At 38.3% G+C, this 24,651-nt stretch overlaps 1 protein-coding gene across 1 annotated transcript in view; it reads left to right on the top strand.

The window, feature by feature from the left end:
* Asta-r1 (allatostatin A receptor 1) overlaps positions 1-24,651 on the top strand; it is a 54,531-nt gene that overhangs the window by 16,774 nt on the left and 13,106 nt on the right. The window lies entirely within an intron of this gene.

The following is a 24,651-nucleotide window of genomic DNA, read 5'->3' as shown; positions in this document are numbered from 1 at the left end:
GGGCTTTGAAAACACATTCCCTTCTTCTTCTTCTCCCCCCCCCCCCCCTTCTCCGAGCGCTACTTGTGTCGCTGTAGGCGTAGATTCTCAAGTTGAAAATCCAAGGCCATCCGGGGTGCGCTCATAGCGATCGTCTAGCCTACAGTGGCCTCGGCTCCGCTGTAAATTACACTCCTCGTTCCAGTGCAAGTGCAATTTCCTATACAGGGTGTTTCACTTAACTCGAGCATCTAAAATACCTCGCTTGTTTTTTATGATAGAAAAAATTGCAGAGGAAAACATTAGTTGGTTCAGAAGGGCAAATATTATGATAAAAAATTTGTTCAAGGTTATATTTTTCGAGATTTCAAGGCCATCGAAATTTTTTTAAATGGAATGATGTATTTTTATTATCCCGTATGGTGTGGAATCGTTGGTGATAATAAACTCAAGGTCACGTGAAGGCCATAACATTACAGGTCGTTGGATTCGTCTTGACCTCGGCTATCATACAGGGATAATAAAAATATATCGTCCCATTTAAAAAAACTTCGATGACCTTGAAATCTCAAAAAATATAACCTTGAAGAAATGTTTTTGCCTATGATAATATTTTCGCCCCTAAACCAACTAATGTTTTCCTCTGCAGTTTTTTTCTGTCATAAAAAACAATTGTGATATTTTAGATGCTCGAGTTAGGTGAAACACCCTGTATTTCCCATCCCGTGGCTCTTGTGCGTCGGACGATTGCCGCTGGGAGTTTCGTCGATGATCCTTTGTAATCGACATACTGATAAACAGCGTGTCGAGAAAATAGTGCGCCGGCCATTCGCTTCGATACTAATCCCCATTGGCTGGCCACGTTTCAGATGCCAGCGGTCGTTAAAATCTTCGTAAACGTGCCTTTCCTCAGAAATCGGATAATATTGTTTCACCGCCGATTTATAACCAATAATACCTTCTCTAACTGCTTTGAGCCCTGTACAAACTTACGGACATCGTCTGCAGACAGTCTGTAGACAGTCTGTGTATACAATACGCACGGACAATGTATGCGGACTGTTCGTCGTTTGTCACCTATAGTGTCGTGTGTCCACATCCAGACTAATATTTTAGTGTCTTCAGCCGTGTCGTCGAGTGAGGTTGCTGCTACGGTTTTCGCAGGATATTTCTAAATTTGCGAAGGAAAAGATAACACGAACAACTTAATTAATAATAAAAAATTTCATTGAAAAGTTTACGAAAATAACGATTTTCTGTGAATACCAAAACTCCAACTGTGTAAGAGACCCAATTACTGTCGGGGTATCAATTACTGTGCCTATATTAATTCTACTTACTTTAAAGCATAATTTTTCATTAGAATCAGTTAATATGTTATGTTTCTTTTTCTTTTAGTGTTAATTATGCTTTAAAGATAAGTAGAATTAACGTAGGCACAGTAATTGTGTAAACACATGTTAGGTTGGCTGTCGATTCGCAAAATTGGTTATAACTCCGTCAATTTTGTTACTACACCAACGAAATTAACATGGCGTGTGCAGGGTAGAGTGGAGAAATTTATTTGAGCACCTAGGCAAAAAGAATGTTCGTGACTTGGAGCCATCCTTACACCCAAAAGTGCAATTATAAACGTCACTGTCCATCTGGTAGACAATGCTCGTGAATGTAACGCATTCGTCTCTCCACAGGATACGAGCTACAAACGCGAGTGGACTAGTTTCTTCCAACTACTTTTCTTTCATTCCCTTGGTTGTTTGCCATCTTGTTCTCCCGAGGTTCCCACTTTCTTATCTCTTTCGTGCATTACGTTTTCTGCAGTCTCATGAAGCGGTCGAGTGCTCTATTAAAAGACGTTCGAATTCTCAACCGTGTGCAGTACGAGATAATCAATTATATCACTAACTTACACTCTTGTTGATCATACAAGAAGCGACAGAAAGATTGCAGATTTTGTAATCCCAAAATCCGAGAAAGAATTATTTAATAAGTTAACGAATAAATGTGTAATACATTTTTTATTCTAGTTTCAAGTATGAATCAGTCTGCAGAATTTTGGGCACTTATAGTAACGAAAATTTTCAAAAAATCACGCAATATAAATTTTTTACACAACATACAATGGAAATAACAAGAATTTACAACATAATTAAACACTTCTTCCGACAAATCTCATGTAGCAACACGAATAGAACGGAGGGATCTGTAACATAAAATTTAATAAATTTCGATACTTTCAGATTTTTCTGGAAGAAAATAATTAACAAATTGTCGATATGATTGGTATCCCTATATTTATCATTCAGTAAAATTTGTACACTTAATGGAAATCTAGTTCAATCTTCTCAAATACAAAGAAAATTAAAATAAAATTTTGCACTAGATTTGTCACCTATTTCTTATTTTTTTTTTTTTTTTGTACAGATTCACTTCTTAGTACGTTGCACCGCCAATTCAGGCGCACCTTTTGTGTTAAAATTGCAGAAGTTTGCACCCGTAATACTGGCGATTCTCCTCCCCCAACTCCCGAAGTGTTAATCTAAAAATGTGCTGAGCGCAGCGCAGGGAAAAATCTAAGTTTAATTTACAAAATATTAATTTGGAAATACCCTGAACGCGGCAAGAAGAAGGTTAATGTAAGTTCCCCCACCGCAGAATTTCGCCGCGCGACTCTAATTTCTCCGAGCCAGATTTTTCTGTGACATTCGCGGTATCGATCTTCCGCGGTGAGATTTTCATGAAACATCAAAAGCTTCGGCGAGAACCCTGTTGGCTGGCAAGCACACAGGAGCTTTTTGTTCCTCTCGGCGGAGGAATAAACTCAAACGACTCAGTTCCCTTTTTCTCGCTTACTGTCCAGCTTCTTCGCTGGTAATGTCTTCGTATATCGCGTGTCCCTTGAAACTGGTGTAGCAGAAATGTCCCGTAGATCATTAACTCGTTCTACTGCCACGTCAATGCTCCTGAAAGTCGCGTAAAATCGAAACAACTAATTTAATAATACAAGAACAGAAAAGACAAAGTTTATCAGAAGAATTACTGCTGTAATTTTCTCGCGCCACGCAAATTCTGATAAAATTGGCTTTATTTAATATACTGCAGTGAAAATTATTTTGGAATTTAGCATATAAATTGTGACCGTCACGGTCGACGTGGCAGTCAAAATTATTATTATAGAATAGAGATAAAGTTATTTGGCATGAAAAATGACATCGTCTCGTAGATCATTGACTCGTTCTACTGCCACGTCAATGCTCCTGAAAGTCGCGTAAAATCGAAACAACTAATTTAATAATACAAGAACAGAAAAGACAAAGTTTATCAGAAGAATTACTGCTGTAATTTTCTCGCGCCTCGCAAATTCTGATAAAATTGGCTTTATTTAATATACTGCAGTAAAAATTATTTTGGAATTTAGCATATAAATTGTGACCGTCACGGTCGACGTGGCAGTCAAAATTATTATTATAGAATAGAGATAAAGTTATTTGGCATGAAAAATGACATCGTCTCGTAGATCATTGACTCGTTCTACTGCCACGTCAATGCTCCTGAAAGTCGCGTAAAATCGAAACAACTAATTTAATACAAGAACAGAAAAGGCAAAGTTTATCAGAAGAATTACTGCTGTACCTTTCTCGCGCCTCGCAAATTCTAATAAAATTAGCTTTGTTTAATATACTGCAGTAAAAATTGAGTTTGAAATTTAGCATATAAGTTGTGTTAGCATAAAGTGTATGAAATTGACATCAAAGACGAATAAGGGTTAGAAATATTAAGTTGACCCAGAAATCTTTGAAATCCTATATGCAAAAAATTATTCATACCAATGTTACTAGGTTGTCGCATGTGAAATATCCAATTTCAGAATGCAAATGTTATGAAGCCCTGTAATCAAGAAATACTATCATAATCTACAGGTTTATTCATTCATGTGTCATTCGACGGTAGAAAGCTGATCTTTAAGGTGCTATTTCCAGTTTTTATTTATCAAAAATCAATCAATGTAATATCAATCAATGTGAAAATATTTACTTATAATACCAGAAAAAAAATTACACATGGACGTAAGCATTATGCGGTGACAAATGAACGGCATTATTCGTGTATGATAGAAAAACTCAAAAATGGAGATGACAATCCTGCAAATGAGCAACGTGAACGTCCGCGAAATTAATTTTTTTGTGACTTCTTTCTGGACACAAACTTGCGATACTCGCAGCGTGCACATAAAATCAATACATACAAGCTCCGCGCTTAACGTGTTACAATCGCTCAACTTTAAACGCGCATAACTTTTGAACCGGTGAAATCCTCGCACTAAAACTTCAATTTATGGCATTTTCTCGGCAAGGTCTACAAAATAATATTTAAAAAAGTTAAAAACTTCTGGGTTGCCAAAGTGAAGTTTAACCAACATGTTGATTACAGGGATGTTTACCTTAATCAATAAGTTTTATTTTAAGTAAAAGGTTATATATGTGGGACACCCTAATATATCGGTCTCAAAATAAAACAATTTTCACAATAGTAACGTTTTCATGAAATATTCCTGCAGTTCCGTAAAGAAAAGTGTGCCGCATGCATAGCTGCGCCGTGCACTGTGGTGGCTCGAATGGTCGGGACACTGAAGCATAGGCGCCGGACATAAATAACGCGACATCCGAGTAAAGTGCTCCCACAGGTTTAAGAAATGGTCGGCGTGTTTATGGTTGAACGAAATTAAAAGCAAAGGGGTCGGTCGACGAGGGTGCGCTACTGCCTCGTTCCTTGGCTACGCTCGGAAGCATTTGTAAAACGGTGGAACATTTGTCTTGTTACTCGGCAAATTACTGTCGACAACTTGTGTCATGATCATTCGGAGCATCGAATGGAAAGCCTGGAAGCCGGGAGCTTCCACGATCCTTTTCTGCTGATAAAGATCTATTTTCGGAGAGTTTTGTTAGCCTGTTGCACGGTTCTTGCTCGTCTCTCTGTACACCCCCGGAACACCGAGAACATTGATTAATGATGCGATGGTCTACCTATGTTTATGATCCACGGGAAAGTTCCCGGTTTTTCAGTGGCTTAGCGTCGGCTCTGTTAGTTTCTCATTAACGAAGTTATTGTGTAACTAATTCCAATGCTTCTCGTGCTTGATTTTCGGTGAGATTAACGTGGTAATTAGATAGCGTTGGAGTAGGCAACTGGATGTTGATTAAAATCGAGAGTTGCTCGAAGTAGGGCAGGATTCTTTTGGAAATTAATCTTTATAGACTGTTAGAATTCTAATTATACATGATTATATTCTCATCTTAACTCTATTTGAACACACGACCGAATGAGACGGGAAAATGAATAAGTAATTACATGCAAGAGAATAAATGATAATGCTGAAAAGTGTAGATTTAGCCAGAGTAATTGGTTTCAGCATACATTTTTGAATTATGTTTCCAGATTTAAAAATTCATTTCTACGGTAATAGATATAGTGAGCTAGATTTGCTCAGGTAATTAACACCGTAAATCTTAACTTTCCATTTTTTGTTTCATTCACCCCTTACACTACTATTTATTTTGTGGCTATAACGATTAGATAATTTTATAGGAATAAAAGGAAGAAAGTTTATATTTATTTTTGCCTACGTTTTCTCCAAAGGCTATATATCGACTAGAACAAAATAGAATTTCATTTCGTTTTAAAGGAAATTAATAGTATACAATTGAATTTATTGTTATTTATTTATTGATTAGGATTTTCGTTGAACACCGGATTAGATGAGGAGATCAAGGGATAAATAGGGTGCAGATTTCTCGAACAGGTCACGTCTGTGTGTTGTTGGTAATGCAGTCTTCGGGACGAAGGGAATCGAAACTTTTTTCATTAGACCATACGCGACTGCTTACAGCGCAGCCAACTTTGAATGAAAAAGAAGAAACGCGCGAACCGTGCTGACTCAATTAACGTGTCTGAAATGAAAATGAGGGTCGCCTCCTCCGCATATTGATAGGAAGAGATCTAGAAGAGATGTAAGGCATGAGCTACAATTTAATGAGATTGGCGGAAGCGACGATTTACTTTTAACGATAACGTCTGCCTGCTCTATTTCCAGAAAATCATTCATTCATTGGTATGAATGCTAAGGTTGGTACGTTACGTTTATTAGTGAATTATGCCGCGACAGTCCCACCAAATGCACAGTAACACCTTCCTAAGTGATAAGCTTGGTTTAGGGGTTGATATTGCGGTTTGATTTGCAGAAAGCCATTGCTTGGTACGCTTTATGTTATCACGAAGAATCCATTTTTCATCTCCGGTAACGATTCTGCTAAGAAATGGATCTCTACGAAATCTGGATAGCAATCAAGTGCAAATTGATCGACGAATATTCTTGTTGGTCTCAGACAATTGATGCGGTGCCCATATTCCTTGCCTATATGCCTTTCCCATTTCGTGTAGGTGCCTTTGTATAGTTGAGCATGTGGACCCGAGGCTTCTCGATAATTCTTGTATACTTAATTTTGGATTAGCTTTCACTAGAGATTTTAGGGTTTCATTATCAAATTCAACTGGTCGCCCACTTCGAGGCCTGTCAGAGGCCTTCTGAACCAACGTTGACACTTGTTGGCCTTCGATACATCTCCATAAACATCGCAAATTTTCTTTGTTGTCACCGCTGCATTAAATCCCGCATGAAAATGAAAAAGTATGCAATGACGAATGTGATCCTCGGAAGGTACGGTCGCCGCCATTTTATTACAGGGTTGTAAAAAAATTATTAGAATATTTTGAATAGAGGTTGCTTTACCGAAAACTAAAAGAATGCGTTTCCTCTTCAATGATCGGTACAGAACTAAAGAAAATAAAAATAGAAAATAATTGATTAGAGCGCCTTTTTATTAATATTAGTGGCCGATATTAACAATATTCAAACGTGCTAAAAACTGTTCCCGATCGAAATTTTTAATAAGATTAATAACTAGCGACCATAATAACTTAATGTATATATAGATTGTATTATAACATAATTGTTTACTTGTAACTTTCATTTAAGTCCCCCGAACGATGTTGATTATTCGAAACCGTCTCACACAACCAATCATAAAATTTTTAGTGGCTTCATTTTTTCGAAAAGTCTCTGTAAAAGTTAATCAAAACTGAGGTCCGTTTACATAAAAAAGTTGACCTCTTGTTGACGATCTCTTTTGAAAAACGTTCTAAAATAATTGTTATTTTTGCTGTCTAATGCAGGGATCGGCAAACTATGACCCGCGGGCCACCGAGTGACCCATTTGATAATTTCAAGTGACCCACTTTAGTTCCGAAAATAAAGTATAATATATAAAAATAAATTATAAACATGAAACATCAACTACGTTTGCAATTATTTTCTCAATAAAATATATCTTATTATTTATTAAAAGACTGTTTTCATACGAAGATATCTCTGACCCAAACGTTTCTTTAATACTCACATTTTGGTTGATTTTGACCCGCGGCCAAAAAAGGTTGCCGACCCCTGGTCTAATGCATACTGTGTATTTCTATACATTTGAATACATATTCTGTAAAAATGGTTAGAACGTAAGATTTTAGTAGCATTTATTGAAACTTTACTTAAACTCGCCTACAAAAGAATAAATGCAAGATTTGTAATACTTATCGACCGAGTAATTTCGTTATTCATAGCAGATTATGACTGCTATCGCAGTAAAAATCCCGAAATGAGTATAAGGTCGCAAGATATCTGGCAGTGATCAAAGGAAGCTCGGTATAAATGGTAAAATGGTACACTGCGGGCAAAGCATAAGTTTAAACGTATCGAGAGATAGCGCAGGAAACGAGTGTATAAGATCAGTTCCGGAACGTCGCTGTTCCGAGTTTATCCTACACAGAAGACCGTCGCGACTTAACGTACGATGTCCCGTGGGGGAAATAGACTACGATTCCGTCCAATAATGGCCGTCTGTGGCATGTTATTCGGAAATAAGAATTTTCGATTGTTTAAGTCGGCCAGCGGACAGACAAGGCAGGAAATTCTTGGCGCGGAAAACGACTGAGATTCGAATAGCGTTTACTCTGGTGCTAACGGAACGAGGCCGGGCCATAAATCAGAATCAGACCGAACGCTTGACATCAGATTACGCTAGAAATCTGAAAAACGAACCGTAATTGCACCGAACCGCCTCCGAGGATCCGTCCTAAAACAATTTCACGCTTCCCGTGGTTCTTCTAACCTCCTGTCGACGATTCGAAATTAATACCTCGCCATTTTCATCGTTAGACAGGTGGTCCTAAGTTCGCACGATATTTTAGATAACCAATCAAGAGGATGCTTTGCCAGTTAAGGGTTAAAAGATTTATTTCGCAACGCGAGCTGTGATTTTCACGCTGGAAAATGTCAGCGAGGACGCGATAATAGTAAAAAATCCTTCTCTGGAAATGGTGGAAAATGTAAAACGATTTATTGTAATAAAGCATTCCACGCAGATAAGGAATCCAACGGTTGGGACTGAATATGAAAACTCGAGAACGTGATGCTCCCTTCGATCTTCTGCCTTCAGGGAAATTGATCATTATCTTTGTAATAACTTCACGGTTTGAGCCATCGAACGATATCCACATCAGGATAACAACTGAAAAATTGGATAAGGTTAACTGTGCGACATTCGAGAATTGTAAGATTCGAATGAAATTTGTGTCGGCGTTTGATCTATCCCGATACCTTTAATAAATAAATCTACTCAGTATACAAATATTTTTAACCATTTTTGCCAAAACAAGTTTGATGCTGGGTGAGGGATGACAATAGACAAGAGGGTAACAGCGTCTTAATCCAAAGACGCATGTCATCGTGTATTAATTAAATTCGAATTCTAAGCAGATTAGACGGAAACTTTAGTCTTGCGTGTTGCGCGCACCGTTACTGCGGTTGTTGAAGTTAATTAACATCTGCGAGGCATAGTTTATTAACAGGCTTATCAAGCTGGAGTTCTATCTTTCTGGATTTTGTTAGATTAAGAGTCAATTAGAACTTTTAACATTCCGCATTCCGTTTCTGTTACTTTGAATATTCGCCATTTTATGTTTAGCGCCTCCGATGCTCTGTTTTTTATTGCATGATTTTACAGCGAAGAGAATTCCTGCGACTCGAGAATTTGTCTAGGCGATATCGTTTCGGGGCAACGTGTAATTGCATTGTAACAGCGTTTCGGTCGCGCGCCGAAAAACGATTTGTATCAAAATGGCTGGAACGGAGTAATAGGATTTGGCAAGGAGGAGTGCTGCCACCCAATTTCGTTTCGCGGTGATGGACGCGAGAAGAGATTTACTCCATGTCGGATAAAAACAGCGAGCCAGTTCAAATATGCGCGGGAGAGGAAGAACGGGGACGGAGTACGAAGACAAAAAGGGGCGCCAGGTGACCCGTCGGCCATTGCGAACTTTCGGATAAATTAGCGTCCCATTCTTTCGTCGGACACAATACCGGCGCTTCTTCAATCATTTTTCACGACCGCTCTTCTTCCGTTTCGATTAAGTCGATTTGACGCGGGCATTCATCCCGCCAATTTCTGCTTCGAAGTACAGTGACGTGCAAAAGTGTAAACACACTTCGCTAGTTTTACATAAAACTGTACATTTTTGAACGATAAATATTAGGTGCTAATAATTACAAAGTGAATAGGATAAACAAAACAGAGCAGTTTATTTTCGTTAATATTAACAATACACGGAATATTTATCGAAAATAGGGATTGAAAACAATTTTTACAGTTTTGCACTTTAATTGTGCTCGTCGAAATGAAGCTTTAAATTAATATTTTGTCGATTTTCCTTTACTATTTTGTACTGCTTCTAGCCTGCGTGGCATACTATCTATTCAATTTTTAATCATTTCCGGCTCAATGTTGTACCATTCTTGTCCTTTTCCACAATTCATGAACACCTGAAGGTGGATTGTCATATTTTGCCGGCCTTCTTTTCACAATTGACCACAAATTTTCGATTGGGTTCATATCTGGACTTTCTGCTGGCCACTTCATCAAAACTTCTGATTTCCTAGCCAGATTTTTACTATCTTTGCAGTATGCTTAGGATCTCCGTCTTGTTGAAATACTACTTCGTCTTCAGCAAATTCGATAGAATTAACAACAGAAGGTAAATTATTTTGCAAAATATTTAAATAAAACTCTTTGCGCATGATACCTTCTATCCGAACTAAGGGACCAGCACCCTTACGAGTAAAACAACCCCAATACATAATTGAGCCACCCCGAACTTCATAGTTTGTTTTATGCTACTCGCTTGATTACTATTTTCGGATGAAGTCCAATACCAAGAGCTTCCATCGGATTCAAATCTATTAATTCTTGTTTCGTCGGGCCATATAACTCTTTTCCAATCTTCTGTTGTCCACTCTTTGTATGCGTGAGCAATTTTGTTCGTGATTTAATATTTTTGTCCGAAAGAGCTGGTTTGCGTTTCTTTTCTTTCGCTTTGAATCCGATTCTCTTCAAGGAGCGGCGAATGGTCCATTCACTCGCATTTACTCCAACGTCTTCAGCCGCGATTTTTCGAGTTTTATGACTTTCAGACCGAAGACGATGCGCAATTTCACGTGCAACTCTGTCAGAAACAAGTTGCGGTCTACCGTTTCTTGAAGAAGTTGACACACTACCTTTCTTTATTCTTGCAACCATCGTACGACTTACACCAGATTTTACTGCAATTTGCCGTAGTGAAAAACCTGTATCGCACAATGAAATGATACTGTCTCTTTGATCTGCACCAAGTGGTTTCATCTTGACTTAGGCGTGTCAACTAACTTTCAAATAGGAGAGAAACTGTGTAAACGCCAGTTTAAACGTGTCTTACTACAGTTGGCTATCAGTGTTTGTCGACAATTCCATTTCCCTAGCATTTGTGTACTATCTTAACCTGATGATACGTGCATAACTGTAAACATTGCTTCAAATCCTTATTTTTGTAAAATATATATTGTTAATATTATCTAACATAAACTGTTATGTTTTGTTTATCACCATATTAGTTCCTAAGCCTTGTCATTCAATTGAAAAATAGGTTGTATTATCACGTTTTATGTTAAACTAGCGAAGTTTACACTTTTGCTCGTCACTGTATGTGTCGTTAAGTCGGTGGTCGAAATGGTTCCGATTTGGTAGTGTCGCGTAAGCGTTATGAGTTTCTAATCGAAGGGGACTTCGGAGGACTAGCTTCCGAGAAACTAGGACTGACCTAAACGCACGCGGCCAGGTAAGCTTAACAGGATCTAATGAAGTTTCCAAGTTAATACCAACTTATTCAATCGCTCGATTGTCCGGCCAAATCTACCCGGTCCGAAAATCATTGGAATTGCTTATTGAAAACTGAGATCCGCAGTTCGGCCATGAAATTCCAGCTGGGAGCACGAAACTGGATGGAACCGCGGAGCGTGTCCACCACCGACGCCGTTTGATTAAGTTCGAATCGTATTGCCGGGTCCTGGCGCCATAACCCCGGAACAAGTGAACACGTTTACGTGGAAACAAGCTGCCGGTGCCCATTATCCGGGAATTCACAATTCCGCGAAGTTTCCGAATTATTTAGAATCGTAGAACCGAAATACACCTACTCGTTTATCGAGGACAGGGAAACGGCACAGTTGTCCGTGCTGTTAGTCGAAGGATCCATAACGCACAAGGTTCGCGTTTCGCGGCGAGAGGAGAAAGGGAGGATTTTTGTAGATCCTCGATCCGTCCCTCGCGGAAATATCACTGGCCGACGTTGCCCGTTGTTACGGTCGTCACGTGGACGCTCGATACCGGAATGACAGCGCTAGATCAGGATCGAACACAATTGATGATTACCGATGAATTCCGAATGATGCTTCTGGTTTCGAGACAGAAATGCAATTTCCTTGACCAGCGAATCAGCTTCTTCGGGAACGCCGAAATACGGTGCCATATGCGATCACGGTCATTTAAGTTATATTGTGTGAATTGATGTACGACATCTAGCAAAAATATTCTGCGTCGATTACAATGTACTCGAACCAAATAAAAATATGTTCCTTTCTTTGATAATTTTAAGAAAACAAGTCACGATGGATACATGGATAAATCTGCTTATTAAATCTCTCAAAGGGACATTTAAAAAATTACAAGAGATTTACGTCTTTCTCCTGACAGAAGTAATAATAACAGAATGGACGTGGAAAAATGTGCTTACTAAATCTGCTTAACGGACGCTTGTAAAGTCACAAAAAAGATTTGATGTGCCTCGACGCGAAGGATTAACTGGAACCGTGTGCGTATAAACGTAATTTTATAAAGTGACGAGTCAGCTCGAGCTGTGCTTTGTTTATCTATTGTTTCATATTACTGTAAAAAAGCGCAATTTCTACTGGAGGTTAGTCTCTATAAGAAAGTCGGCGAACAAATACTGAAGGCAGCAGAAAATATACTGTTCTGGCGAACAGGAATTCTAAGATAAAAATTGCTAAAATTAACTAAAAAAATAAAGTTAAAATGATTTCTCGAGGTGGTACGGAAGGGTATTAGAGCCAGTTTCGACAGAGGCTTCCCAGCATGTAAATCAACGGCGTTGGTCGGTGATCTAACAAACCAGCTGGTATTTGGGGTGAGATAATGACGTTAGAGGGAATCGAGATGATTAATTGGGGCTAACGCGAATGGGCCACGCGCCTCCGGTGAAAACGGGAACGCGAACCTAACGGAAGACGCTTTCACCCAGCGCGCTGCAGCGCCGCGATACTAAGCTCCGAACCAAATCCGTACTGTCCGACCACTTCCTGTGACAAATTTCCACCGCGCAGCTAAAAATAACGGCGCCGCGCAACGCGATAGCGCCGTCGATTCTACTTCCTTCCCATCGGAGTGGATCATTTCTGGGATCAGTACCAGCTCCGGACTTCCGGGAGCTGAAAACAATTTATTGGACAGCCCTTCGACCTTATCGAGACCGCGATGACAATAATAACACCGATGGAAACGAAATAATCAGAAAAAATCGACATTATGGGTCTCAGACTCCGCACTTTGATATTATTTTTAATTTTCCTCAACAAACCAACGTGTGTAATAGCAACCATTTTACATCGATTTTCGAGGAGTATAAATCATTTTATTATCCATCCAAAAAAATTCGCGAAACAATGGACACGCAACAAAGTACAAAATTGTTAATCCAAAGCAGACGATAGAGGAAGCAATTTAAAATTTAGAACCGTGTTGTATAGTAATATTTTACGCTGTAAACACGTGAAGGAAAATAAAAGGAAATAGTTTTTCCACAGACGGTGTTTATTGAAATTTGCAAACAAAATTTGTAAAAGTGAATAGATTTGAAAAGAAAACGTGTAGAAAAGCACCGTGTAAATAGAGTTGCGCGTGTAATGCGAATCTTTAACACTTAACCTATTAACGTGTGAATGAAAAAATAAAATATTGCTGCCAAAGAAACTGTATATACAGAGTGATTCACGCAGTTGTAAAACATGTTACAGGGAAAAGATGACTGGCCTCTAAAGGGCTACAATATGGTGTCAATCATTTTTCCCTATCGGGAGGCGTAGCGGTCATATGAAGGTCGTTGACATTTTTTCAAATGGACACCTACATTCTTTTCCACATATCGATTCTCCTTGCTGTTCTAATCAAAGAGTACTAAAAAATTGACAGTTAACAAGGTATTTTGAAAAATTGAAACAATTGAAGTAGATGTCCAAACTCTATTCCGTTAAATTCTAAACACTTTGCGAGTTATAGATTGAATAAAAAAAGTTGTTAGAAACCATCCGGTAAATAATACGTTCAGAATGTTGATGCAATTGACAAGATCTGAAAGACACGTGGACAATATTATTAATTTTTAAAAACCGTCGTGTGTCCAGTACTGGAAAATTTGCCCCACCGAAAATCCTGTCAGATGTCGGAAGCATTGATCGAAACGAGTTCAACGAACTATAAAATTTCTGCAGGAGGCATCGTTTAGGAGCGGCGTTCGAGCAAAGCAGCGGAGAATTTGTTGGAGGCCTTGTCGCGAAAGAGGGTCGGCGGTCGTTTCAGCGGTTAAGCACTCGGAGTGAAACAACGCCGTAATGAATTGCGAAAGAGCGCAGCTTATCTCGACCGAAAAGCCCCGTAACGGGAAACAGATAAGACGCGAATAGGTGCATTCCTCTTTCTCTCGCGAAAAGTCCAAGCAGCCGGCGAACAGTACTTCTAAAATTAGCAACCATTCTCCAGCCGACTTCATCCCTGTCCGCCGCGCCGCGCCGGGGCTTATTATCTCCTAGCTTGTGGATTCAAAAGCAGGATTGCAAAGGTTGACCTGGTATCCCGCCACGTTCCCTCCTACGAGAGCCGACGCACACCTACTTTTTCGCATTTCTCGTACGCGACCAATCACAATGATCCGATCGGGCTTTGGTAAAGGTGTCCCGATATTGCTTCCCGATCACTGTATTTCATTTCTGCGAGCCAGTGACCTATAACTGATAAGTGAACCGCTCCTCCAACGATTAAAAAGAGCACGACCGTCTAACCCACTGTTACCCAAATTAGGTTGTCGCATATGAACAATATTGTAAAGATAATACAAAAGCAATCTCGTACGGTGTTGAACTATATTTTACTTCGAATGACAAAACGTTGTTTTCTTTCGCTTCTCGATATAAATCGCAAAGGCGATTTATATAGTATAAAATGGTATTTTATCAATTTTTTTATCAACTGAAAATTTGGAAGTCGATATTTTTCATCCGCCAAAATTTTAGCACCATCCTAGCCTATTAATTTCGTGGATTGAAAGGGATCGATTTAGACCCAGGAAATCAACGAATTACGTATGCATTGTATGCTAATCAGAGCTATAAATCTTCCCTTTCGGAATACTCGCGGACTTTTCAGTGGCTCAAGAAGTTGCCCAAAAGTTTTCACTTCTGTCTCGGGGTAGACTAATTTTGGGGAAATTAGTTTCCCGGGGAAAAATGTCAGAAGTTTCCGCTTTGAAAGAGAAAGCAAACAAACTGTAAAATGCGTAGAATAATTCAAAAGCAACACTCTGGAAAGTAGCGTAAATTATTTTAGCAGTTTGTGGATTCGAGGTACTTTGAAAAACTGTTTTCGTTCAGTACCAATTACTGTGACTCTATTAATTATACTTAAGTTTGAAACATAATCAATATTAAAAGAAAAGAAAAGGATTGAAAAGATATGAACTGATTTTAATGGAAAAAATTTAATATCTATTTTTTAATTCTGTATAATTAATATAGGCACAGTAATAGGTTCCCCCACAGTAATTGGGTCCCTTACCCTATGCTTACATTTTTGTAAAAATTTATTTAATTCAATTTTAGATGGATTCAGCGCCTAATAATTAAACCAAGAAATTTACAAATTATTTTTCTTTGTAGCACTTTGATTTTTTAATAGGCGTACAGATTAATTCATAGTCCTCAGAATCAATCATGCTATTCTGAATGCAAACCTTTTACCATTCGAATTGAAGATGCAGTAATTATTAGCAAATGGACAGAAAGTGATGGGGATTAGTTTTGACAGTAAAATATTGATTGTTTATAAGTAATCGGCAAGTTCACTTCATACTATGTCAATTTGGCACCAAAGGACGGATTATCTTGGAAAAATGAGAGACAGACGAGGATTAAACTTAACCTATATTTCACGCGAACAAGCTTGCGGTATTATATCTAGAATAAAGATTGCCGTGAAAAATAGAAACGACACAATGCAGGACGTAAGTGGTCAGCTAATCGGGTCGGAAACTATACAAGACAGGAAACTGGAGCAAACAGTCAAAAGAGGTAGATACGAATCAGAGAATATAATTACAAAGACACTGTAACTGCATTACGTTATTTGAAATGTCCGACAAGAGCGGACAAATTACTTCGACACGGTACTGAATCAGGATTACAAAGTTTCTCTCATCTATTGTCTTGGGAATATTGCATTTTGAGATAGTCGAATTCAATCGTTTTAAAAGGCTTCTGAAACATCAACGTCTACAGGATTGAAATCAGAGTTACGAGCTTATAAGATTTGAATTTCTTCTTAGTTTAAAAGCCAGAAAACTCTTCCTGCTTCGCTTCGTTAACGTAATGGCGGGCAGAGCATCGACTGAAATATACATATCTCCAAGTGCAGTCTTCTTCCGATATAAGGCGAACACTTGGGACCGCCCTGCGCCGTATTTCGAATCAGGGTTGCTATGCTATGCAATTTTGTTATGCTGACTTTGTTCTCGACTGGGCCGAGAGGGAACACAGAGGGCAAAACTTCGCAATAAATTATGCGAGAATTTTGCTGATTAATTCCTGAAGTTTTCTCTATTCCTATGTAGGACAGCACCGATTCGCAAATCATCGAAACATCTACGAGTCCGATATCCGTCTTTGTTTACCCACTTCGGAGTGCCAAATTTATGGCTTCCCTTTGGAAGTAAACAACTCTTCGCGTAACAAAAGAGCTCGCTGTATTCTTGCTTTACGTACTAGTTTCATGGGAGCCGTTATCACTTACTTAGGTCACTCACCGCGATTATAAGTTCCGCTTTGTTGTTTATGGAGTCTATGACTAGAACGAACAAATTGGTGATTCGAAGTACAAGTAATTTATCATGTTTATAGTTTCTTGAATATTGACGGTAGAACAGAATTTTCAGTAATTCGCTCTTCGATCGTCTGTTCAAAATCATTTTGTTTAAGAAGACAAGAATTGATGAGTGAAACAAAAATTGGTGATTCGAGTTACAAGTAATTTGTCGTCTAATTGTTTATTTTGTCACGAATTCCGTGGTAACAGTCAAGCAGAATATTTCCGTTAACAAAAGTACCGAAAGTCTAATTTCAATCGTCGTTTCGTGTCGCTGTTTTGTTTGAAGGTGTGCGTGAAACAGATTGACAACGAGCGAAGCTCTCTCGCAAGCTGAAGAACGGAACAAGACTTGAATGTCGTTACAGTTCCTCCAAATTGCCGATAAACCTATACGATTCCAGTCATTCGAGGTTTATGTGTTTCACGCCATTGTCGAAATTACACCGCTAAACAGACAACGCACTTTAATCAAACCCGCATCAAGAGAAATGTGTCACTTGATCGATACCGAGACCGACACGAGAAAATTTCTTTTCTCACTGTCGCAACACCAGTATTTATGTTATACTCTTTCACACTTGACACGTTCAGCGTTCTAATTCATTTGTAGCCTTTTCTTCGGGAATTTGTTGATTATTTAGAGACAATCGAAATACCAATACACCAAATTATAAATAATTACTGAATCTTCAAATCGATCGATGAAAGATTTGAATTTACAATAATAATAGTGTTCGTTATTGAACTAAGTGCACCTAATAAGAATTAAAATAATTCAGAATCTGCAAAGAGTAAAGTTACAACTTTCACTTAATATGGAGGCATTAATTGCAAAACTAAAATTCCTAAAATTGTGTAATTAGACGCCAGGAAACTATGATAAGATTAATAATATAATTCGAGATAATAACATGAAGCTGTAATAAGCCTTCACAGGGTGTCAGAAATAAAATAAAACTTCAATTTTTCGATACAATAAACCGCCACTTGATTACTAAAATCGAGATAATATTTTGTAGAAAATATTTATTCGCTTGGGTGACGCAGTATTTATTTTGCACTCGTACCACGCCAAACTAAATATTTGAGCAATGTTCATCAAGCTCAATTTCGTCCTCATGAAGAAGTAATTAAACCGGGACGGTTATGAAAATATGCGTTTTCATATTTCTGTCGAAACTGAAATTGAGGAAAAGTAATTTCCCTCGCGAACGGTTTAGGTGACTCGAGTGTTTAACACGCCCGTAGAAACGGTGAGGTAATTTTTCTGTTTGACGAAGGACAATATTATTGGCGAGCATAATAACTGTTTACGCTCGCGGCGTATCGATCACGATTCGCAAAACTGCACGTAGACGTGTCGATGCCGTTGCTGCACTCTTTTTTACTCTCTCAGGACTCATCTATTTCGTGTCAACATGATCGATCAATGGCAAACACGATTAGTTCCGATTCAGTTTACGCGGTTTAATTCGTCCGAATTCCATCGTAGAAACCACGCGATCGATCACGCGGCAAGGAGAGCTCGCCGCGATCGTGATTTCCTTTCCCGTAAAGTTAGATCCTATACAATTGCTAATCTGAATGTTATTATTGCCGGGCGTAAACTTCCGCGGAACTTCGAGTCAATTAAAAGTTTCATTGCGCTCATTCCGCTCCGAAGAGTACAAATAATTTCATTTGCCTCGAACGGTTAAACTACGAACGGCGACGCAAACTCGCCCCCCACCCCCACCCCCGCGACCCTCCAGTAATTTCGAAAACTCCGAAAAAAGATTTCTTCCCTTCGCTCCGCGAGATACAGCGCCGTTCAAAGTACGCGGACATTCAAAAAAGTGAATTCGATGAGAAAAGAAAAAGCAAAACAAAGAGTGGTTGCGTTTTAAAGTAAATTTTATTAACGCTTTAAATCAGAATTCATTTTCTATTATTATTTACTCGGAATTAATTTTTCTGTGAAGCCAGAAGACTTGGTTTAGCAGACGATGTGCGATTTGAAAAATTATATTTGCTCGGAGTTATGAAAAGAAATAGTCACGGTTGCTTTTTACGATTTTTCCTATTTTTTTTTTGTAGCTAAACAATTTGCTTTTTAAATGTTTTTGGAGGCATTCTTATGGTGGGTGATAGCGCGTGAGAATGGTTTAATTTTGAACGGGAGCATCGCGGAATCGTTGGATTAGGCTGAGAGTAGGAAAGGTATTACGCAGAAATACTAAAGTTGCATCTTCGAAAAGAAACGTCTCAGTTTTTATGGTTTATTTTTACTAGGACCGCGGAGCATTCGTTGAATGAAGCTGCAATATCAAACCGACCCGTGGATGTTCCATCGCATAGTTGAACTGGAAGAGCCAACCTTTCTTCTTGTACGTTGTACCGATTTGCACTTCGCCTCGAATTGGAACATGCATTCCATCGCGATGCCTTACACTGTTCGCGAAAAGAACATTCTTGCACGAGTACAATTCTATCCGATCGCTATACACGCTCGAAATGAGTGAATTCCGGTTTTCTTCGGTCGATAAACCTCGAAAAGTCTGGTTGACAGTAATCGATTCATAATTTGCCTTGTTTAGTACGCTCGTTCTAGCGCACGTGCTACACGTGCTACCAATAGCAGTATTATAAGCAGATTGTTGACTTTCAGCATTTATAGCGTTTACGCTCTCCTGAATCTCAGTGTGAATGCAATAGAACCTGGACGGAATGAAGCAACTGTTTTCGATTCCAATTTTAATAAATCACCCTACAAGAGATTACGTTCCAGAGTCGTGTAGAATTACAATTGAATTACTCCAGGAATTACAATTACAAAGTAATTGAATTACAGTGTGATTCGATCATATTGCAATTTATAATTCGGATCTTCGTTCAATTAAATTACAATGTAATTCGTAATTGCATTGTTCAATTACACATCTGATTAAAATAATTAGTAATTGAATTAATTGAAAGGTTTCAATTACGTAATTCAGTTACGACGTAATCCAATGTAATTAAATTCTGCAACTGAATTACAACGTAACTGAATTAGTACAACTCTGGCTGTATTTCAATTATATTGTATTTCAATTACACATCTGATTAAAATAATTAATAATGGCGTAAATATTCGACGTCTATGATTTGGCAAGTGCAAATGCAAAAATTGAAAATTCTTTTCTAGAAATCATTTTCAGCTGAATGTTGTTTATCTTTATTGTAGCTACATTCGGAACACTGAAAGTTGGCTAGTGAAGCATTGCATAATGGTTGTTTCAAACTGTCTGTTTTGTTTAAACGATCTCACGTTTCTGTTATCGTTTATTTTCCACACGCTCGCCGCTATGTCGGTCAATGGCATTCGACGCTGAGTAGATTGCACATATTTATGCAAATGTACGCTTTTATGGACTAATTTACAGAATCAGCAAACAACCAGAAACGTGTTTGCTCCACTGAACGTTTTATGGGCTTTTTAATCGCGTAAGAGCCAGAGAGAAAACCTTATTAAATCTATTTTAGGCTTTTACGATTTATTATTTATTATATGTTTATGTATCTATCCTATTTATTATATAGGGTTTAGGAATATGCTCAGTTTTGATAATCACGAAAGCAAAAGCACACTTTTACAAACTGACAACGTGAATATACTTATTCAAATGTCGTACGCTCTTACAATTCCATGTTTTCGTTTAAAATATTCTGCGAGAGAAGTTTCATATTACTTTTTCGACTTTGTGCTAGCTTCGCTTCAAAAATTAATTCTGTAAGAGTAAACACACACGACTCAAAATTCTGGTTATGTTTGCTAGATAATTTAAGCAGATAGGCACTGAATAAAATCCAAAAGACTAAAAATGTGGTTAATAAAATATGGTAATGCACTAGACTGCAGATTTTATGCAATTTACGACCAAATTGAGTCGGTAAAATTTAAAATAATAGGAAGACTGAACAAAATTTAAGAATGTCAATATGTCATTTTCAATCTAGCAAAATGACTAATCAAAGAACGAATTTTCTATTCGTTTCCTACTTCTCGCGTTTGATCCAAAAAATTTTCATTTCCCATAGTGATCCGCAGTCCAGTGATCACGTACAGTAGCCCCGCGTAATTGTTCACATGCGCTTTAAACCAGAATAACTTTTTCGAATGTGGGCCAGGCAAATTGAGTTTTTTGCGAAGCTAGATGGATTAATTTAGTGTGTAACGAAAATTTTGAAAAAATTCATTTGGTCGGCATCGCGAACAAAAAATTGCAGAAGTTGCTTTTTACACTGAACTCGTTTAATCATGTGAAAAATCTTAATTTTTTCCTCGAACTTTGCCGGCTTCCTGTGGGTCGTGGTGGGGGATAAAAAATTTCTTTTTCGAATTTGCTTCCTTTGGAATGTTCTTAAAACATCTCCATCGCTCATTTATTTAAAAACAAAAAAAATTTTCCCTTTTCTGATTGGTCCGTGTTTATCGTTGATAACTCCTTAACAAAGCCGAGGCGGACATTTGTGCAAACGAAAAAGTTACTTCGAATGACCTCAGGAACCGCTCCGTTTAAGACGATCTGACATTTTTGGGACATCCTGTATAGCTTTAAAATTGAAGAAGAAAAACCGCAATTATTTTTGCGCTAACCTAATACTTCATCGGTGTCTACAGTTAGTGTCTTCAGTTAGGCGCCGTCACCAGCGGATCCAAAGTTTCTTGCTTCGCCGTTGTCGCATCCATCACGGAGCCTCGCCGCGGTTTCTTGCTTGAACATCAATTTTTCTAATTTCGCAATGAATAGAGCGTGTACACAGCGAGCGAGCGGTGGCGTTTGTCTTTTAGATTGCAGGTATTACGGTATAACCTGCGAGAATGGTTCGACATCAATTTCAATCCGATGGATGTTTTCGTTAATAAAGGTGTACCGGTCGAAGTAAAGCAAGGGATGGCACCTTGGGAAGACTAACGCTGTGTATTTTTTTATCGGGCGGCCATTAATCTTTGGTACAGCGCGGCGCAACGGGCTGTTAGTTCTTATCTAATGACGTTTTTGCGTTGGGGAATTGTCTCGCCCAAAGAAGCCGGCTGATCAAGAAAAACTGGATCACATTTTTTTACTCGAATTTATCTGCGGACTGCAATGAAGTTCGAATTATTTCCACCGGCGTTGCAAGAAGCCGGGAGAAACGAGAAAATCCTATTCCAGGAATTCTGATTTTCCTGCGAAATATTCTACTATTTAATTATAATTTTTATCCATTTAATTCCGCCTGTCTGAACTATGTTTTCTACCTCAGTTTGTTAATTATGACTTCTATCATCCTCAATATCTTCTTTTCAAGAATTAACAAAAATAATATCGTTGACTACAAATAGCTTCTATTTAGAAACAGTTGTCTCCGTTTGCGATGCGTCGCGACTAAATCGTTGAAATTAGATAATTTCTTTGTTAATTTCTTGTTCGAAAATGTATATTGTATTTAATGAGAGCAGAATTATTCATTACACCCTCCCGCTTCGTCGTCAGAAAAAGGGCCACAATCTCATACGACGGTTTTAAGTGAGTTAAAAAAGGGACGATGAATAGGTGGGATATATTTCAGTAAATGTCGTGTCCCTTTATATATATACAGATATATTTCATGTCCCTTTTCTTAAAATAAAACGTTACTCTTTAATACAGCTATTCTTTCTAACTGCATTCACTGCGAGACACAGAAGCTCCATAGACATTTATTTCTCTTCTTAATAATTGCAATTTTATAAATATAATAAGACAGCATTTTGAAATTTCAATTTTGCCATAACTGCGCGAAATCCCCAGTCTGGTTCCAACCCATATAAATAATTGTCAGAACGAACATTACTACTGAATATTATTCAAAAATGGTCCATAGAAAATTTAGTAAAATGGATTTCGCTGTTCGGAACGTTGAACAGAGCCAGGAGAATTTTTTACCCGGTCAATAATTAATGCCACTCCAATTATTGTAGCGCGCGAGGTAAGTTTTTAAATCATGGAAATATCGCGTCGTCAAGTATCGTGTTCGCGTCACAAATTTCACCGGCACGCAAATATCATGTTCTTAAATATGATATTCGTGTCGCGAATTTTTACAACGTGAAAAGTATCACGTTCCCGGAAAATGTTTTTGAATATATGTTCCGCTGGACAAGAAAACTGCCATTGTTACATGAAAATGTGACGACGCGCGAGACCGTATTATCATGCCAAAAAAAAAATGGGATTGATTTTGTGAAACGTGAGCGTCATTCGGTCGTAACACGCAATCCAGGATTTCTTCTTTCCATGGAAATATGATCATTTTGTACGTGACGAATATTTATGAGAAAATATTAGTCCACCTAGCAGGATGATCAAATAGCGCGCGAAATTTCCATTCATTTTCGTCGTGTATTTCCGAGGCCGGTTCTATCACCTATCCTCTCGCGTGCTCTTCCCTCTGTTTCCTTCGTTTCTGCGCCAGTTTTTAAGGATTACCTTCCAAGTCACTTCCAAATTCTTTTCACACCGAAGTCTTTTCACTGGTAAGACATTCTTTCGAAATGGCCGTCGGCGTTAGTCAGCATTCGTGTTCCCCTCCGTTTCGTATGCGGGTTCACTTAGAAAATGAGATCCCTTTAAAGAGACAAAGAATTATGCACCGAGTTCTAAAATCAAGAAAACACCGAGTTCTAAAATAAATAGAATTCCGTTTTGTTTATTTACTAGAATATTAACATCAGCTTCTCCAGACTCGTTCGCGGCCTAATCTCTGCGATAACGTGCAATCTAATATGCACTCTCGATTTTTTGTTTTTCACGAGTACTTCTTACGTGGAACGAAGAATCCGCGGAAGTAGTGATAAACTCAGCGACGTGTCATACAGTTCATCATTTAAAGGCAAGAAGGAGGCAAGAGAAAAAAAAAAAGAAAAATTCTCGCCGTGGCGAGCTCCGTTTTTACGAGACCCGTATACATTTCATAAAAGTTTGAGTGAAGTGAAAACAAGGCGGGGCACGTAGAAAATTGTACCGCGAGCCCCGCGTTTGTGCCTTAGGCTGGCTGCACGTGTGTGGTTTAAATTCATCGGACAAAATTGTCGAGGGCTCGCGAGCACGCTCCGCGGAGCATATAATTTGCCAGGATGCTTCTTCTATGAACAAGGCTCCGTCGAGCTCCTTTAAACGCATTCATATAGATATGTATACTGGGTGTTTCACCTAACTCGAGCATCTAAAATATCTCCCTTGTTTTTTTATGATAGAAGAAAATTTCACAGGCAAACATTAGTTGATTCAGAGGGGCAAATATTATGATAGGCAAAAACATTTGTTCAAGGTTATATTTTTTGAGATTTCAAAGTCATCAAAGTTTTTTCAAATCGAACGATATATTTTTATTATCGCTATATGATAGCAGAAGTCAAGACGAATCCAACGATCTGTAATATTATGACCTTCGCGTGACCTTGAGTTTGTTATCACCAACGATTCCACACCATACGCGATAATAAAAATACATCATTCCATTTAAAAAAATTTCGATGACCTTGAAATCGCACAAAATATAACCTTGAACAAATTTGTTTGCCTATCATAATATTTGCCCCCCTGAGCCAACTAATGTTTTCCTCTGACATATTTTTCTATCATCAAAAACGAGCGAGATGTTACAGATGCTCGAGTTAGGTGAAACACCCTGTATATAATACGTGCGCGTGCACTTTCCTTCCTTGGAATATTTTCGTCGAAGTATGACGTAATTGCACTGTCATTAGAATTTGTAATTGTGTGCTGAACGCTGCACTCACTTACAACCGTTTATTGTAACTTATTTTGCGGTGCACGGGAAATTGGTTTAATTTAAATAATCATTAGCTACCATTGCTGCGAGGCAATTGCAATTTGAATAGGTTATGCTTTTGCATACGACAATATTCAACTCGTACGCATTAATCATAGTTATACTACAGATCTTTATGCAAATATTAATTTTGCATAAATGGAAAAAGAATTACCCTACCCTATTGGAGGTCTCATTACACTCAAACGAACTTAAAAATCTTATTGGACTT

This window comes from Halictus rubicundus, chromosome 1 (assembly GCF_050948215.1).
Source record: "Halictus rubicundus isolate RS-2024b chromosome 1, iyHalRubi1_principal, whole genome shotgun sequence".
Taxonomy (NCBI): Eukaryota; Metazoa; Arthropoda; class Insecta; order Hymenoptera; family Halictidae; genus Halictus; species Halictus rubicundus.
The sequence above is the reverse complement of the archived record's forward strand: the minus strand, read 5'-3'. Positions and strand labels throughout refer to the sequence as shown.